This window comes from Euprymna scolopes, chromosome 4 (genome assembly GCF_053919585.1).
Source record: "Euprymna scolopes isolate OS-2025 chromosome 4, ASM5391958v1, whole genome shotgun sequence".
NCBI lineage: Eukaryota > Metazoa > Mollusca > Cephalopoda > Sepiida > Sepiolidae > Euprymna > Euprymna scolopes.
In genome coordinates this window covers 28348797-28368578 of record NC_136485.1, presented here as the reverse complement: position 1 = coordinate 28368578, position 19782 = coordinate 28348797, and the positions used below count along the sequence as shown (strand labels likewise).

General features: G+C 35.1%; 1 pseudogene; it reads right to left on the bottom strand.

The window, feature by feature from the left end:
- Nucleotides 1-18568: 18568 nt before the first annotated feature.
- LOC145274081 (U2 spliceosomal RNA) lies at nt 18569-18697 on the bottom strand (annotated as a pseudogene).
- Between the last annotated feature and the right edge of the window lie 1085 nt (nt 18698-19782).

The following is a 19782-nucleotide window of genomic DNA, read 5'->3' as shown; positions in this document are numbered from 1 at the left end:
TTAAATAAAAAATATTATTTAAATTTTCATTTTATTTTAATAAATAATCTTATAAGAATTTCAATTTTATGTTTTTAATATTATAATTTAAATTATAATTTTATGTTTATAATTAATATAATTTTAGTTTTAATTTAAAAAATGTAATTTTAGTTTAAATTTTATTTTTAATAAATAATGTACTTTCTTTACAATTTCGATTTAAAAGTTAATATAATTTAAATTTAAATTTTATTTTAATAAATAATGTAATTTCAATTTTAATTTTATATTTATAAGTAATGCAATTTTAAAATCAATTTTATTCTAATAAACAATATCAATTTCAATTTTATTTAATAGATTATTCAATTTCATATTCAATTTTATTTTAATAAACAATATAATTTTAATTTAAATTTAAAGTAATAAATAATATCATTAAAATTACAATTTCATTTTAAGAAATAACACAATTCTAATTTTAATTGTATTTTAATAAAGAATGTAATTTCAATTTGAACCCTTTAGAAAATATCATTACTTCAATTTCAATTTAATTTTTATAAACAATATAATTTCAACTTTAGTTTTATTTTAATAAATTGTATAATTTACATTTAAATTTTGTTTCAATAAATAATATAATTAAAAATTTCAATCTTATTTTAAAAAATAATATAATTACAATTTCAATACTATTTTATTAAAAATATAATTTCAATCTGAGTTTAATAAATAATATAATTTCAATTTGCATTTTATTTTATATAAATAATATAATTTCAATTGGCATTTTATTTTTAAAATAATATAATTATATTTTCAATTTTATTTTAATAAATCTTATAATTCTAAGAAGTGTGTACCTTTTATTATAATTCTAGTTTAAATTTTATTTTAAAAAAGAGTATAATTTTAATTATAATTTTTGTTTTTATTTAATAAAAACTAGAATTTACATTTCAAATTTTATTTTAATTAATAATATAATTTCAATTTCAATTTTAATCGTGTAATTTAAATTTAAATTTAAATGTTATTTTAATGAATAACGTAATTTCAATTTAAATTTTATTTCAAAACGTCACGAAATTTTCAATGTAAATAACATTTTTATTGCAACTTTATTTAAATAAATAATATACTTTTAATTTCAATTTTATTTTAATAAATAATATAATTTAATTTTAATTTTATTTTTATAAATAATAAAATTTCAATTTTATTTTAATAAATAATGTAATCTTAATATTATGCGGTGGTTTTTATTATTAGAAGTAGCAAATACGCGTATATATTTTTGTATTGTTGTCGTTGTTCATCTTAGGAGAGTATTAGTGAGAGATTAGTGTCTTAGGGTGATATCTAGAGGTTGTCTTAGGAGTGTTCATGTGTTGAATGTTCATATGTCTTAAGATATTCATGTTATAAGAGATAGCATATTGGAGACATAAACAGGTATATATAAAGAAAGAGACAGTTATGTATAAACGGGAGTGTTTCTATAAATATTAATACATATATTTCTTACCTATTTTTAAGATGATGATTTTCACAAAGTTCTTATAATATAAATGGACAATACCTTTTCTGTTGAATAACAACACGGAGACGCAGATACTAAACACACATGTTGACGTCCTTTATTTCATCTTCGACGGATGTGATTCTATCTTAGGGATTCAAAGTTGTTACATGGTTATTTCTAATCCCACCCCCCGCTTCCAGAGGGTACCGAGAATCGGTCTGAACCGCTCTGCTCCTCTGATCTAACTCATCTAACTCTACCTATATTGAGAACTCGTCACGTCATTGCATGATTAAACATGTGCTCATAAAGCACATTGGATGACATGCATCACGTTGCCAAACTTGACATGTTCAGTAACTTATTTTTCTAATAACATTTTTACAAAATATGTTTACAATTTCAATTGACAGTTAAATTCCTTATTTTAATTTTCACAAAAACACATTTCATTATTACATTCCTTTTCCATATACAGATACGTAAGCTAAACAATTGCAATTCCTTATTTCAATAACATTCTGTATTTATTTTAACTTATTCCAAATCTAGCTTCGCAAGTTCGAATCCTTGACTATCCTATTTCATATTTACATTTAACTAATTCCCTATTTTTTTTACTTACATGAAAAGGGGACAGCCCTTTTATCATGTAACATTAATTTCAATTTTTTATTAAATAAGATAATTTTAATTTCAATTTTTTGTAAAAAATAATATTATTTCAATTTTAATTTTATTTTTATAAATAATATAATTTTTTATTTTATTTTAATAAAGAATACATTTTTTTCAATTTTATTTAAATAAATAATATAATTTTAATTTCAATGTTTTTTAATAAATAATATAATTTACGATTTCAATTTTATTTAAATAAATAATATAATTTCAATTTCAATTTTTTCCAATGAATATAATTAAAATTTAAATTTTATTTTAATAAATAATAAATATTATTTTCATAGACATGCTTATTAAAATCAATTTCGCCTTTGTCTGATCTTCCAACTGTTAAATCTTAAATTCTTAATATCGAGTGCTTTTCAGATAGTGGATTTCCCATATATATATATATATATATATATATATATATATATATATATATATATATATATATATATATATATAGTGTGTAAACTATCTTAGGACACCTTGAACACTTTTAGAAAAACAGAAAATAAACTGTTAAAACATTTCCCATGTTATTAGTTGTTGTAACATAACAAATAGATATATTATTTACTTATCTTCCTTTCTGCATCCTTCAGTTTCTATCACTGACTCGATTCGAGTATGAAAGTGAATGCAAGTTTTGATCAGGTGGTCTTTATTTATGTCACCTATTGCTCGGGGTATTGCTTCCATCTGGGAAGAGTTGGTGTTATGAGAATGCTTATTAGCTTGCTTTTTTAACGATGCCCCACACATAATAATCCAAACAATTAAGATCTGATGAGTTAGGAAGTCATAGGTTTGCGCGAGCCTTTTCTAGTCTCACACAAAAACACGCGTTCACATTTCAAGCTATATTACTTGTCATATACATATACACACACAAACATACGCGCCCACGTCCACACACGTACATATATTCACGTTCGCGTACATACATTCACATTCACATGTATATACACACACGCTAACGTACACACATGTACTCACATCCACGCATGCATGGACGATGTCACTTTTCCTTTCAAAGGAAATCCACACATGCGCAAAAGACCACCGAAAACACTTATAAAAGAAAGAGCAATAAGCGGCTTCTTCCTTTTTTAGGACCAGCTTTCGAGCTGTACGGTCTACGGACTGACAGTGTGCCTTTTCGGCATGCGTGCAAGCGCGTACCTCACACCACTTGCTACTATGTGGGACAAAAAGCTAACAGACAGTAGGTACACTTTATACGCTTTCTCTCTCCATGAACTGGATTGACTTTCTCACTCTATCTCCCCTTTGGCTTTGGTCCATCAACACAGACATGTGCGCGACTCTCTACTGAGCTTAACCCTCTCTTTCTACAGGCCGGCTTGCCACTTTGCATTTCTCTATTGTATTCCCCTTTCCTTCTATGCGTGTAGTCATCAATGGCTGAATGAACACGTGTACACCCAAGACTTTTATTTCTCAACAGAAAATAAACGACATGTCTATTTTATTCCAGCATTTGAGTTCTTTGTTCAATTCGTTTCATTATTTTTTCTTGTAGCGAGTTTAGGGTATTTATATCTTAGTCTTATACAGGTTTGATGTGACATGATCATGAAAATTCTCGGCCATCTAATCCTGGGTTTTGAGAGCCGGATATTATTGCTGAATCTTGTTGGAAGACATAGATGATTCCATTAGCTACATTGTCTATCCAAGGCTTAACAATGGTTTGACAAGTCTTGACATAGGCATCGGCATTGACTCTAAGGCCTTGTTGAAAATATGAGGAGGCATAATGCGCCTTTCACAGTTAACAAAGCTTAAAATCATCACTGGCAACTTTAAAAAAATTTCTGAATTACTGTGTTTCGCTTTTATAAACGATATTAAAACATGTCTTTTCATTTCATTAGGTATAGTAGTGCCTGCCATGAGATCTTCTGAAAAAAAAGATTTATTAGTATATTTTTAATTAAATGTACAGAAATAGAAGTGTCTTCAAAATCCATTATGCACCATATATATATATATATATATATATATATATATATATATATATATATATATATATTTATTTATTTATTTAATTGTACAGAAGTTCAGAAAAACATTGGTACCGTCGGTTTCAAGCCCAACATAAAGGGGACCAGTTAATGGTAAGAGACAGAAACAACATGGCTGAGGAGAGCCTAACATCATTTATGTTTTACCATTAACTGGTCCCCTTTATGTTGAAACCGACGGTACCAATGTTTTTCTGAACTTCTGTACAAATAAATAAATAAATAAATAAATATTAAGCTCTTATATCGAAAAAGTTTTTCTTTGTAATCGAGTACTTTGTTGAAATTCTTTCACCCAAAAAACAGTAAACAAATATATATATTTAATAATAATAATAATAATTGCGTTGACACACTGGTTCTCATCAGATCACTGAAGTTACGCAACGTTGAGCCTGGTTAGTACCAGATGGATGACTATTTTGGAATTCTAGACGCTGTATGTGCTCTCCGCTTATCTCTGCATTTGTTTCATCCTGAACATCCACTCAACTTACCTCCGGCATTTAACTCAGGAAAGGTGTGGTTGGAGATTGCGCACCTCCTGCCACAAAAATTTCATGTGCAGGTACCCCTAGGTGGGTATCCATAGTCTGTCAAGAGGGAATGAGCCTTATATATATATATATATATATATATATATATATATATATATATATATATATATATATATATATATATGGATTGAGGAGAGAGCAGATACTATACTATGAATTATTTATTTGCAAAATATGCTTATATTTTAATAATCAGACACAAGACTATCAATATATATATATATATATATATATATATATATATATATATATATATATATATATATATATATATATATATATATTAAAATAGCAACCAGCGTGAGAATAGTAATCCAAATAATTAAAATAATCAAAATTATCAATCCCCACTTAAAGATTTCGAATGTATTCTTTTTAATCTAAATTTTATTCAAATTTCATAATGTTAAATTTACAAAGGGAGATAACTTCGTAGAATAAAATACTGTATTATCGACCTTGATTAGTAGACAAACGATTCTCCATTTTGATTCCATTTTGTAAAATTATAATATTGTCACCTCTGCTAGCGATCAAGGATCTCAGAGCTTTTTTTTTTTTTTTAGTTAATGTTGTTTATTACTGACAAACTAATGGGGATAATTCATTTTTAGTTTTTGTTTTGAAATCTAAAAAAAATAATTCTTGGTCAACAAGTACGCAAATAAATGGTCTTTTTGGAAAGAAGCCATCTGCAAATAAGACGGGAAATAATATTATTGTTGGTACTTCTGCAACGTTGTGTAGATAAATGACATAAAAGGAAGGTGGGAGATGAGTAAAAAATTTTGAGATGAAGGAGAATGATGAAAGAAAGAAATACATAATCAAATAAAACTTATCAAACCTGATTTCTCCAAATATGGACGTTTAGTTAATAATGACGACAACATCTTCGTTAGTAGTGTGTACACGAGAGAAACAGGTTAGTAGATGGAAGTGTTCTTGTGTAAAGATAGAATTAGTATATTGCCGGCTTGTTGAGGAGTGTACAGTTCCGTTTACACATGTTTATATCTAGTAGTTATCGGGACAAACAGAGTTGTTTTTCTTTTGTGTGCATGAAATTGCTTTTCTCCTAGCGTGAGAGATCAATGAAGCAGCGACATATCAACCCGATTGTGAAATTAAGACCAACCAAATCGATTGACGGGTCCTGCCACACTAAGATACCTTGCTGACCCGTGAAGGACGAGTCACACGTTATCATGTGAACGATATTAGGGTGGCGTTGACTGCATGGAAATTATCATTTGTGATGATATTTCAGGCAGGTCTTGACCGCATGGAAGTTACTATTTGTGATAATATTTAAAGTGGGATTTCATGACATGGAAGTTTCATTTGAGATGATATTAAAAACAGAGTTTCATTTGTGATGTGTATTAAGCCGGATTTGGCAACATGGAAATTATCGTTTGTGACAATATTAAAGTGAAATTTCATTGTGTGGAAGTTATTGTTTGTGATGATATTAAATCAATTTCGTTGAAATTATCATTTGTGATGATAGTTGGAGCAAGACTTTAATAAGCTGCGGGTAGTTATTTAGAAGATGGAGATGATGTCAGTGCTGTGTGGAAATTATCGTGTGAATTGTTGAGAACCCTTGGCCTAGCGACCAGGGTCAAATTGGTAGCTCCCTTATAAGAGTTGTGGTCTTAATTGACAAAAGTTCATTTGGCAATGTTGATGCTCCTTTGTGTCTCACTGCTGGGGGCGCTTGCACTCTGCCTTATATAAGAAATTTGGCAGGTGCTCGGCTTCAACGATTCTGATTGGTTGAAATTAGCTCACAACAACCAATCAAACTCTAACCAATCAGAATTGATTATTTCTGCAGAAATCGTTCTTTCTGCTCCTGCTAATTTTTATTGTTCTTCCTGCTGCAAATTTTTTGGATGGTGCTACTGTTATTTTGATAATTTTCAATTTAATCTTATGTCAGATAAGGATAAAACTGAATAAATCAGAATGAGATCTTATCCAATAACTATAACATAAGGAATAAATGATGGCTAAATTATGACTGCTGTCTCAGGTTTGTCACAAATAGTCTTCAAGCTACTCATGCATCAATCACCCGAAATTTCTGTGACATTGGCATGGCTCGACTGATAGCTGACGAGAACCGGTGATAAAAGCCAAGCAAAATAAGAGACACTGGGAAACATTTCTGCCCATCAACCACTACTCTTATAAGCCTATCAGAGAGAAATGATTTAATAATTGAGAAAATATTTCCAGTTATACCGTAGCTGGAAATCTTGTGAAGTAGGCCTTTATGCCATACCTTATCGAAGGCCTTTGATATGTCAAGAGCAATTGCCCTAGAATGGAAGCCTTTGTCGAGAGATTCACTAATTCTATGGCAGAACGGAACCCATATTGCATGTCACTAAGAAGGTTATTTCTACTGAGGTGGTTGACTACTTATTTATTTAATATGGATTCCAGCAAGTTACTCATAACACACAGGAGACTTATTGGTTTGTACTGAGAAGGAGATGATTTATCACCTGAATTCTTAAATACAAGGCGTACTGATGAGGTTTTCCAGAGTGTTGGGAAGCACTTCTCCTTAAGGCAATGCTTAAAGAGTTTTGTAAGTATGGGGGCAAGTTCTGGTTGAAGCTTTTTCAACACTATAATTGGAATGCCGTCAGGGCCAGTTGCTTTACTGGAATCAAGGTTCTTGATTAGTTTGGCGACCTCACGCACAGATATTTGTATGTTGCAGAGCGTGTTGTCTCTTATAGGAGGAAATACAGGGAGTTGATGGCCTTTGTCACATAGGGTAGAATTTGCTGCAAAGTTCTTGGCAAATAGTTTAGCCTTGTCTGATGCTGACAAGATGACCTGAGGCCCATTGATGATGGTTGGAATAGAACGCACGCTTCTGTTCAGGATCCGGCTTGCTATTTGCCAAAACTGATGGTAGCCAAGCTGCTGCTTAGCTACTTTGGACTTAACGGACTGAGCATATAGCTCTCTTGCATTTCTTATTACTCTTTTGCTAGCAGTGATTTCTTTGTGTGATGGCAGCAGCACATTCTGAGGAGAACCACGGCTGGCTGTCAGGTTTTTGTTGGAATTTTTGGATGCTATGAATCGGTCTGTGCCTACAATTAACCATTCGGTCAGGTCTGATACTATAGAGGACACATCCTTTTTAAAAATAGAATGCAGAGGTAGATCAGATATAAATGTATGGAAGCTATTCTAGTCAGCCATAGAGTATCGATATACAGTATGGTGGAGAGGTACATCTTAGGACTTATTACATTTAATTTTTATCTTAACTGATACAATCAAGTGGTTGGAAGATCCCAGAGGAGATCAAACAGAACATGAACACAGCTCAGGGGAAGTTGTGAGAAAAAGGTCTAGAAGGCTTGCATACTGACCAGTAGTATCGGGCACATGGGTGGGTTCATAAACAATCTGGGTGAGGTCATAGGCAATGGCGAAATCATGACAGAACCTCCCCTCATCATCTGTCTTGTTTGAGTGGGTCAGACATTACACATTGTGGACATTGAAGTCACCACAAATGTGAATGTTAGCCGAAGGATGAGCAAACAGGATGTGGTCAATTTTCTCTTAAAGATAGTAACTCTGCTGTTGTGGAGGCGATAGAGGGCAAATATAAATGCAGTGGTGTAAGCAAGTGCAATCCAGAAGCACATATAAGGTAAATTAGGGTCTTCTCTGGAGATATCCCTACCACGCAGAAAGCCATCTTTGATGTAGGCACATATTCCATGCTCATGACGATCTTGGGGGTCATATTTAGATGTTAAGTTAGAGTATCCTTTAATTATGAACTCATCTAGGGAAGTGGTCGGCCTTATGCCAGTTTCACTTAGGAAGAATATGTCCGGTTTCAGCTACTATAATTGGGTTTCAACCTCTGGAAGGTTGGAACATTGACCCCTGATGTTGGAGAAGGACACATGGTAGTAGGGGTCTACATTGGAGGTGGGGGTTCTAGGTTGATTCGTGTTTTTATTCTGGAGATATTTCATGTTGAGGTTTTGGGATTTGTGGAACAATTCAACAGACTTGGATAGAGCAGGACAGAGAGCGAAAGTAGGAGAGAAAAAGACAGGAAATTTTTATTTATTTATTTTTTTTGTAGCACATGATAAGATAAAGCCGTAACAATTACCCACTAGTATGGCATCGAGAAGCTGCACCAGACACTACTGCATGGTCCAGAATCCATTCACCAAATCACAATATAGCAGCCCCAGTACTTTGCACCTACTGATAGGACAGCCTCCTTAGTGGTTAATCCAAGGTTCGGGTCCCTGACTATCAGGTGGGTAACGTCAGTCCAGATGAAACGTTTACCGCCAGCCCCCCTACTAGTGACATGGCCACAAGGACATACATAGAAACAGAAGATTTCTGACATCTCACGCTACCGTTCATGAAGTATTGCTGCCCTGGAAAGCAGCTGTTTCTTCACCCTTTGTCATTCATTGGAAATGAGGACTGAGGGACAAATAAGGAGAAGTGAGAGTTACTGGAGCTGCCGATAACCCATCCACAGTGCATTATCTACTGTCCATTATGAAAAAAAAAAAATAGCTGCGAGGGACTTATTAATATTTACTTAATATAAGTCCATTGCTCCATTTCCAATTTAGGACAATATTTGAAAATAGTCTCCCCTCCCATATTAATGCGTGGATTTGTAATGTGATGCACAAGGGATTACGTATCAGATATGAATAATAATAATAATAAAAACATTTTAACCTTATTAGAAGTTGGAATTCTTCCTTGTTTGTTGCTGGACAGAACTAACCTTGAATTGGCTTCGTTCACATTATTTAAACTCGTAAACCCTACGATTTTAACAAGTTCCTACCATTATATACGTAAAAATCTAGGGGCAGCTGGAGAGGGCGGGGGCTAGACCAGCATGTGTTTTTTTTTTTTTTACGTTTCACAAATTTTTAATTTTCTACATTTAATTTTTTTATGTTTAATAATTTTAATTTTTATATATTTTTTCTTCAAGAAAATTTGCAATCAATTTTTTTTTGTTTTCTAAATACAGTTGACAATTTTTTTTTCCAAGACAAGCTGAAATGTATTTACAATTTTTGTTTTTTGCTCATGGGGAAAGAATCTGTAAGAAAACAGGATATTATGACTATTAGATTCCTCTCTTGGCAATAACTTAATGTTTCTTCAGACGTCTGAATCAAATTAAATAAATTGTGATGATTTCTTCTTAAATTTGTTCTATAAGTAAAAACATCTTCAATTTACTCAATGAATTTTTCACTGATCTATTTCTTGAAATATTGGTTCTCATTTTGTTTTTGCACTTTTCACAACAAAAAAATCAATAATTCATATTGCAATGAATATGAACAATCTTTATTTGTATCCTAATGTATGTTTGATATGTTAGCTTTATAAAAGTTTCTATTTGCCTTGATGTAACTGTTTTGATTGCGCATTTTAACTTTTACTTAGTATCAATTCTTTGTGCTGTTGATCAATACTGTCTCAGAAACGAGCGTACACAAAATCGTTGTTTATGTTGAATTCTTCGAATATATGTAAGAATCTATAAGAGAACGGGATATTACTTCGAGGCTATTAGATTCCTCTCTTGGCAATAACTTAATCTTTTTTCAGGCGTCTGGATCAATTTCTCCAATTTATTCAGAAAGTCGTCTGCTTCCATTTCTAAATTTCAATCTTCATTGGCTTATCAAATTTTTTTTTTTACACAGTGATCATCACTTATCAAGGCCCGGAAGCCACTCAGGGATAAGGGTTATTGCAAGTACATTACGTTAGTGTGGAGATTTGATGAAGTGTTTACTTAAGGGGGCGGTTCATTAGGAATTTGTTGACGTTGGACTTGAAGACATCCAAGTTGTAGTCCGGTGGGAAGCAGGCAGATGGAACAGAGTTCCACAGGCGTGCAGTTCTAAGAAAGAAGCTTTGTTCATGGAATCCGCGTTTTGATTTAGGCACAGATATAGAGTGGGGGAAATTTTTCACAGTGGATTTGGCTAGACGGGTGTTTTTGTGAAAGACTGGCGAGGGGGGACCAGAGATTGGAGTTCAGACGAGCACCTGCCATGGAAATAACGATAAAACAAGGATAGGCTCACAACGTCTCTTCTGTGGGAGAGAGGTTTCAGGGTAGAGAAAAGGGCATCCCCATCTAAACCACAAAGTCTATTTTGTACTCTGTCAAGGCAGGATAGGCTGTTTTTAGCAGCTCCTGCCCAGATATGGCAACAGTATTCCATCCTTGGGCGTACTTGGCTTTTATATAGATAGAGAATTGCGTCAGTAGTGAGATATCTTCTGGAGCAGTAGAAGGATCCCACCATCTTTCCAGCGACCTTGACAACAGACTTGATGTACGTGTTTCATTTCAGATCAAGAGTAAAGGTCAAACCCAGAAGCTTGTCAAAACACGGGGCCTCACCCAGACGAGAGCCATCTATCACAATTGATGCCAGATGGGGATCAGAGCGTTGATGATGTAAGGATAGGAGTTTGGTTTTGGATGCATTAAGGGTAACCAGCCACATCTTCCCCCACTGAACCACGCGCTCGAGATCAGAGCAGAGAGAATCAGAGAGAACTTTGTCATTTACAGCCTTTGATGTGTTGCCGTAGATGGTCGTGTCATCAGCATAGATATCAACGTATGATTTAAGTATGTGTTTAGGGAGGTCATTGATGTAGATCAGGAAGAGAGTTGGGCCCAGGATTGACCCCCAAGGGACTCCAGCATTTATATTGCAGGCCTCCGATTTTTGTCCATCTACCACTACTCTTATGAGCCTATCGGAGAGAAATGATTTAATGATTGAGAAAACATTTCCAGTTATACCGTAGCTGGAAATCTTGTGAAGTAGACCCTTATGCCATACCTTGTCGAAGGCCTTTGATATGTCAAGAGAAATTGTCCTAGAAAGGAAGCCTTTGTCAAGAGATTCACTAATCCTGTGAGATATAACCGTCAGCACATCTGTGGTAGATCTTGCAGAGCGGAAACCATATTGTGTGTCACTAAGAAGGTTATTCCTGCTGAGGTGGTTGACTATTTCTCTATGTAATATGGATTCCAGCAACTTACTCATAACACTCAGGAGACTTATTGGTCTGTACTGAGAGGGAGATGACTTATCACCTGAATTCTTAAATACAGGGCGAACTGATGAGATCTTCCAGGGAGTTGGAAACCACTTCTCTTTAAGGCAGCGCTTAAATAGTTTCGTAAGTATGGGAGCAAGTTCTGGTTGAAGCTTTTTTAACACTATAATTGGGATGCCATCAGGGCCAGTTGCTTTACTGGAATCTAGGTTCTTGATTAGCTTGGCGACCTCATGCACAGATATTTGTATGTTACCTAGCTTGTTCTGTGTTATAGGAGGAAATATGGGGAGTTGATGGCCTTCGTCGCATAGGGTAGAATTAGCTGCAAAGTTCTTTGCAAATAGTTTGGCCTTGTCTGACGCTGACGAGATGACCTCTGGTCCATTGATAATGGTTGGAATAGAACGCACACTTCTGTTCAGGATCCTATTTGTTATTTGCCAAAACTGGTGGGAACCAAGCCGCTGATCAGCTACCTTGGATTTAACAGACTGGGCATATAGCTCTCTTGCATTTTTTATTACTCTTTTACAGTGGTTGCTGGCAGTTCTGAAAGCAGCTTTAGTTTCAGTGCATCTATTACGTTAGTTGCTATGGAAAAAGTGATTTCTGTGCGCGATAGCAGCAGCACATTCTGGGGAGAAACATGGCTTGCTGTTAGGTTTTTGTTGAAATCTTTTAGATGGTATGAATTGGTCTATGCCTACAATTAACCATTCGATCAGGTCTGATACTATAGAGGACACTTCCTTTTTAAACATAGAGTGCAGAGGTAAATCAGATATGAATATACGGAAGCTATCCCAGTCAGCCATAGAGTATCGATATACAGTACTATAGAGGGGTACGTCTGGGGGCTTCTTACATTTCGTTTTTATCTTAACTGATACGACGGAGTGGTAGGAGGATCCTAGAGGAGAATGAACGGAACATGAACATAGCTCAGGGGAAGTTGAGAGAAAAAAGTCTAAGAGGCTTGCATACTGACCGGGTGTATCAGGCACATGGGTGGGTTCATAAACAATCTGGGTGAGGTCATAGGTAATGGAGAAATCATGACAGAACCTCCCCTCATCATCTGTTTTGTTTGAGTGGGTCAGACATTCCACATTGTGGACATTGAAGTCACCACAAATGTGAATGTTAGCCGAAGGATGAGCAAACAGGATGTGGTCAATTTTCTCTTAAAGATAGTAACTCTGCTGTTTTGGAGGCGATAGAGGGCAAATATAAATGCAGTGGTGTAAGCAAGCGCAATCCAGAAGCACATATAAGGTAAATTAGGGTCTTCTCTGGAGATATCCCTACCACGCAGAAAGCCATCTTTGATGTAGGCACATATTCCATGCTCATGACGATCTTGGGGGTCAGATTTAGATGTTAAGTTAGAGTATCCTTTAATTATGAACTCATCTAGGGAAGTGGTCGGCCTTATGCCAGTTTCACTTGGTAAGAATATGTCCGGTTTCAGCTACTATAATTGGGTTTCAACGTCTGGAAGGTTGGAACATTGACCCCTGATGTTGGAGAAGGACACATGGTAGTAGGGGTCTACATTGGAGGATGGGGTTCTAGGTTTAATCGAGTTTTTATTCTGGAGATATTTCATGTTGAGGTTTTGGGATTTGGGGAATAGGTCGGCATACTTGGTTAGAGCAGTACAGAGAGGGAAAGTAAGAGAGAAAAAGACAGGCACATTTTTTTTTTTTTTGTAGCATACGAAAAGGTAAAGCCGTAACAATTACCCACTAGTATGACATCGAGAGGCCCCACCAGAGAATACTGCATGGTCCAGATCCACTCACCAAATGGCAATACAGCAGACCCAGTACTTTGTGCCTGCTGATAGGACAGTCTCCTTAGTGGTTAATCCAAGGTTCGGGTCTCTGACTATCAGGCGGATAACGTCAGCCCAGACAAAACGTTTACCTCCAGCACCCTTACTAGTGACATGGCCACAAGGACAGACAGAGACAGAAAAATTTCCGACATCTCAGACTACTGGTCACCAAGTACTACCGACCTTTAAGCAGCTTTTTCTTCACCCTTTGTCAGAAAAATCACTGATTGAATGAGGACTGGATGACAAAATAGGGGAAGCGAGAGTTACTGGAGCTGCCGATAACACATCCACTGTATTATCTACTCTCCATATGCTTAGCCAAATGATTTGAAAAATTAAAAAAGTAAAAATACCTCCCACCCCTTCATCACTCCCCAAAATTACTTAAATACATTAAAGACTAAATAAATAAATTAAACAAAATAAATCAACTATTTTTTTTTTGCTGGCAATTCTTGTCAGCTGCCGGTTGTCCACGACCTGTGCTCTACTTTTACCGGCGGTTCTCATCAGCTGTCTGTAGAGCTCACACAAATGTCGTGAAAATCTGTGTCAAAAGATGCATGATTATCATCTTCAGTTCCGGTTGGTGACGGTAGGAAGGGGACTGGGTTTCTGTGATTGCTGTCTTGGGCATATGTCACTGAGCTTCAGCCGCATCCTGCTGCTGGATATAAAAAAAAGGGCTAAAAAGAAGCAGGGCATACTCAAGCAATTCTTTTTATAAACTACCTCACGTGACCCCTAAATCAGCAGGGACTGGAAATCCTACCAACCTAAAGGGACAAGGTAATGACTCATCAATGAGGAAAGAGTGGAAATATAAATTCTAATAGTTTTTACTTCTTTTATTGTCGGATTTTTACTTTGATATACGAAGAGGATGAATACTAAAAGCAAATGGTTTTAATTGCTACCTTTTTCTTTTTCTACTTTGGTTGAGATGTGTTCCTTTCATCGCTCAAAAAGCTGATTGCCATTAAAATGTGTGAATTGAACATATTTTACAACCAATAAAAAGTTTCGAACTTGAAAACTAACAATCCTGTATGAAATTCAACAGTAGTTTTGTAAACAGAAATTCAGAGTTCTTTTGGGGACTTCCACGATATGGCGTGCCAGTTTCCAATTTTGACATGAATAACACGCATCCTAGAAGACTGGAAGGCATCATGCTGAAATTCTTTTAAGCCTGCTGTTCTATTTACAGTGAATATAACCATGCAGAAGGTGAACTCACATACACACACCTATCGACAATGGAACTTTGAAATGAACTTTCTGACACTTTTGTCTACTTCTTATTCAAGAACTTTAAAACTTCTCAACAAAATGTGCCGTTTCAAAGTATATTTTACATCTTTGTAAAATTCTTGATGTAAAAATCCTGTTGTTTAGTCAATTCTTGCTAATTGGTAATTCATTCATATCAGTCATGCTTTTATCTATCTCTTGCAAGTACATGCATATGAATTGTTTGCACCATTCTTGATATTTTCTAAACACATACGATCACCAAAATAGACTAGAGCCAGGAGCGACACTGCAAAACTTTACTTTATATCGATTACCTATTTTATTTTATATATTGTTTTTTTTTTTACAGGGGAAGTCACCACTTATCAAGGCCCAAAAGCCAGTAAACAATAAGAGTTAATGAGTTTACAGTGATTATCAGAAGAACAACGTACTAATCATTAGTGGCAAAATTGGAAATAATTTGATTATATGAGAGGACGGCTCAACAAAAACTTGTTTACATTAGCCTTGAAGACAGCCGTGTTTTAGTCACCTAAGAAGCAAACCAGTGGAACACAGTTCCACAGGCGGGCAGTTCTGAAAAAGAAGCTTTGTTCATGGAATTTGTGTTTAGATTTAAGCACAGATAGAAAGACAGGGAGAAATTATTAGTATTGGTTTTAGCTAGTTGAGTGCTTTTTGTAAAAGTTATGCAAGGAGGGACCATAGATTAGAGCTCAGTCAAGCACTTGTTATGAAAATGATAAAGCAGAGATAAGCTAACAATGTCTATTCTGTAGGGAAGAAGCTGCAGGGAAAAATAAAGAGAATCACCTACCAGACTTCCAAACTGATTTTGAACTTTATCAAGGGAGTATGGGGCGTCCCAAGCAGCTCCTGCTCAGATGTGTCAACAGTATTCCATACTTAACTCTTATACAGGCAGAAGATTGTATCGATGGTGAGCATGGTTTATAAATTATTTGATGCTTAGGTTATTTCACTAAATCTTTCTAATTCTAATTGAATTTTAATTAACGTTTTATTTGATTTTGTATTTATCTCCCCTTTTCAATCCCTTAAAAAGTTTGAATTATCTCCTCTTTTCATATCACTCTTTTAATTTTAAGACAAAAATATTTTATCTTTACATAACAATGCAGAAGCACCCTATTGTTTTTCTATGCAACATAGGAAGGTCAAAATCATTTTGGGGCATAACATACAGGGTAGAACAATAAAACTGTTCCCCTAGAAAAGACGACACGATTCCATTTCTGTTTGATAAAAGTCGATTTTCTTTTATTGTTGCAAACCATCTATTAGTTGGCCAGTTGTGTACAAATCCCAAGAGCGATAGAAGCCTTCTATCATGTCTGAAAGTGACAATGTTCAACGAGCGAGAGTGGAGATGCGCCGCTGTACAACTCATGCTCTCTACCAATCCAAGTTATCACAACAGGACCATTGCCAGCATCTTCAAAATGCAATGTTGGATTACCACGAATAAGAGAGACGTGCTCAAGGTGATGTCAGCAAAGTTTCCGGCCACAGTTATGCTTTTTGGTGTCGTTTCAAGTACGGGCAACATCATGCCACCTCACATCTTCAAAGTCGGCTTGAAATTCAATATCTGGATGTGTTGAAGAGTGTAGTGACTCCCTCGTTCAATCAGGTGACCGCTGACAGACCTTGGGTTTGGCAGCAGGACTCAACGCCAATCCACAAGTCCAAAGATTCCCAGGCTTGGCTTCAGAAGGAGTGCTATGACTTTGAATCCTTTTCTTACTGCTCTTCCTCCTTCTCTTACCTGAACCCTTCAAACTACTTCGTTTGGTCATACGTCGAGAACATCACCAACATGACCTATCACAACAAAAAAGTCAGCCTGATCGCCGAGCTCCTCCCGGCACTTGTTGAAAAGGCATGTTCCCAGTTTTGGACCCGTATTGAGGTGATGATTAAGGCTGATGTCGGCTACATTGAATAGATGCCAGCTCTGCTACATAATCAAGTTATCTGAATTGATTTTTTCTATAAAAGTCTTAAAATAAAGCTGTAGTGTTGTTTTCTTTAGGGTGACACTTTTATCGTTCCACCCTGTATATAAGCATGATCCATGAACAAAACTTTGACAATAGCAAATATATTTGTTTAAGACTTTATTAAATGTTTAAATATGGTGAATACATTTTTGCATTTTCCTACAAAACCTTGACAAATGTTTTTGATTCTTAAATAGTGAGCATCACTTATAGATTTACGATTTTCTTTGTTTCTTTGTTTCTCATTGTTTATTTGTCCTTGATCTTTGTTAAAATCAATTATTGAAATCTAAAAAAAATCTTGTTTTTGTGAACAAAGTTTGACAATCATTATTTGCTTCGGGAAAATAATTTAATTCAAAATGGCTGCCGACTGTGATGCCAGTCGTCTGCTATTTGCAGATGGCGCCCTAAAATGTTTATCTCCTAGTTTACAGTAAACAACTTACTATTCCCCGATAATTTGATTTTGTTGCGGAAAAATAATATAAAACACGTGCGTATTTGTTATTGTGATTGTGACTAACAAAACAAAAGGAACAAAAATACAAACTTACAACAAATAAATGTTACCAAAGGCAAGGTAAGTTACTCGTCTAATTGGGATCTAATCGTTTACTTGGGAGAGTTATATGTGGACGTTTCTTGAAATGTCCCAGGAATGGGAAATAGCTCCCCGGGTGTTAGAAACGAGCAAACGATAAACAACTGGATAATAGAAACATCAAAGATGAATCATTAGTGTTGACTTGACATCTGTTAGTAAGTCTCGTCTCTGTTTTTTTTAGTTGTCATTACAGACAGATTTTTATTGCAAATCTTGATAACAGGAATCGTTGGGCTAGAATTCACCGCAAGTACAAAATAACCGACAAGACATTTTTATATAAAAAATGTAATTATTTTTATTTCAACAATTAAAGGGAGCATATTGATTGTAGCCGGTTCAAAACTGCTATGAGCATCACTGGCATGCGGCCCGTCTTGTTCAGAGTCCCAGCTTCCCAAAAAGAGAGCCTCCTCATTGTACTACATAACTACATGGATGTGTTTATAGGTGTTTGAAATTATTTTAAAGCGTGTTTTGTTTAAAACAAGCCCAGTGCCCACTAACGAAAAACTGGCAGCTTGTAAGGCTGTAGAATAGGAAGACAATGTTTCATTCTAACATTTGAAACAAATTTATTGATCATCTTTGTTAGCATGTTAAGGAAAGAGGAGTGTCAAAGAAACAAGGCCGATAGCCATTAGTCACGTGCTCTCGTGTAATGAATGAATGCGTGAATGTAGGATTGACATGAAATTCTTAAAGATAAACTAAAATGACCGAAAAATGGGCTGAAATGACTTAAATAAATAAAAAGTAAATGACTTAGAATGATTTTAATGAACTTAAGGATGAATTGAATGACCTTAAGAATGACTTGAATGCTTAAAAAATAACTGGAACCCTTCAAAAACAACTTGAATAATCTGGAGAATGACTTGAATGGCTTTGAGACTGACTGCTTGTAAGGTGGGTGATCATTTTACGTTAAATTGATACACAAAAGTGATCCCCCACTTTATATCACAAGTACAGCATGTAGTAAGAACAGATACTACACTTTGATCTTGGCCAAAAGGCCAAGAAAAGCGGTATTTATTTGCTCCCCCACCGAGCAAATTAGGCACAAGGCCGATTTTTAATGTGAGGAGTGAAGGGGAAATGGGGACCAACTCCCCGGGGAGTAGGGGAGCTGGATAGTGACAATTGGTATGAAGGGTTACCCCTACATTGATCAAGGTCTTATATGTGGGGCTGCCCCCACATATGGTCTTTGCTTGCAGTATCTGCCGGAACAGATAAGACACTTTGCTCTTGGCCAAAAGGCCAAGAAAAGCTTAAAAAGCTAAGAACAGCTCTATTTAATCTCAACCAAAAAGGCCAAACACAAAAGTGTTACGGACAGACCGACCGACCGACCGACCGACCGAGACCGACTGTGAAAAGTTGAATAAGTCCATATAAATATGGATATAGACAAAAACGTTAAGAATTCCACATGTTGTTAAATGAATGTTCTGTCAGTAAGGAACAGAAAGGTGTTCATTTCTGAAAAAGGATGAATGTTCTGTTTGCAAGAAAACGAAAAGTGTTAATTCATGAAGAATGTGTATCATACACTGGTGTTGAAATTAAGGCCCTGTAGATATGTGTATGCATGTATGTGCATGCGTATATGTGCATATGCATGTTTGTATGTATGTGACTGTGTGTGTCTGTGTGTGTCTGTGTGTGTGTTATAGTAAGTCCGCTTGTGAGCAGAATGAGAAGAAATGACATGAAAGAGGTCAGCAACTCACTTTGGCCTCCTGGCCGGAAAAGAAATAGGCAGTGTGTTAATTTTTTTTTTTATCAACACATGCCCAGTTCGCCTAAGAGATAGCCTCTGATTGGATAAGCCAGAAGGGAATTTGAATACTTGTATCATAAGTGCCGAGCTTATAAACAAAACAGATGCAAAATCGTAAACCACAAGTTGCTTCTATGGATATCTGCAATTGCTACAGATTGTACTATCTGCACAAAATACTGGTAAAAACAAATCCAAATTTTTCTCGAAGTTTAAATATTAAATCCATTGATCTTTCTGTTTCTTTTTTTATTGCATTTTCTGTGGAGTATATGGTTAGAAAAGAAGAAGAAAAAAAATAAAAAGAAACGTACTGGGCATATCTGCAC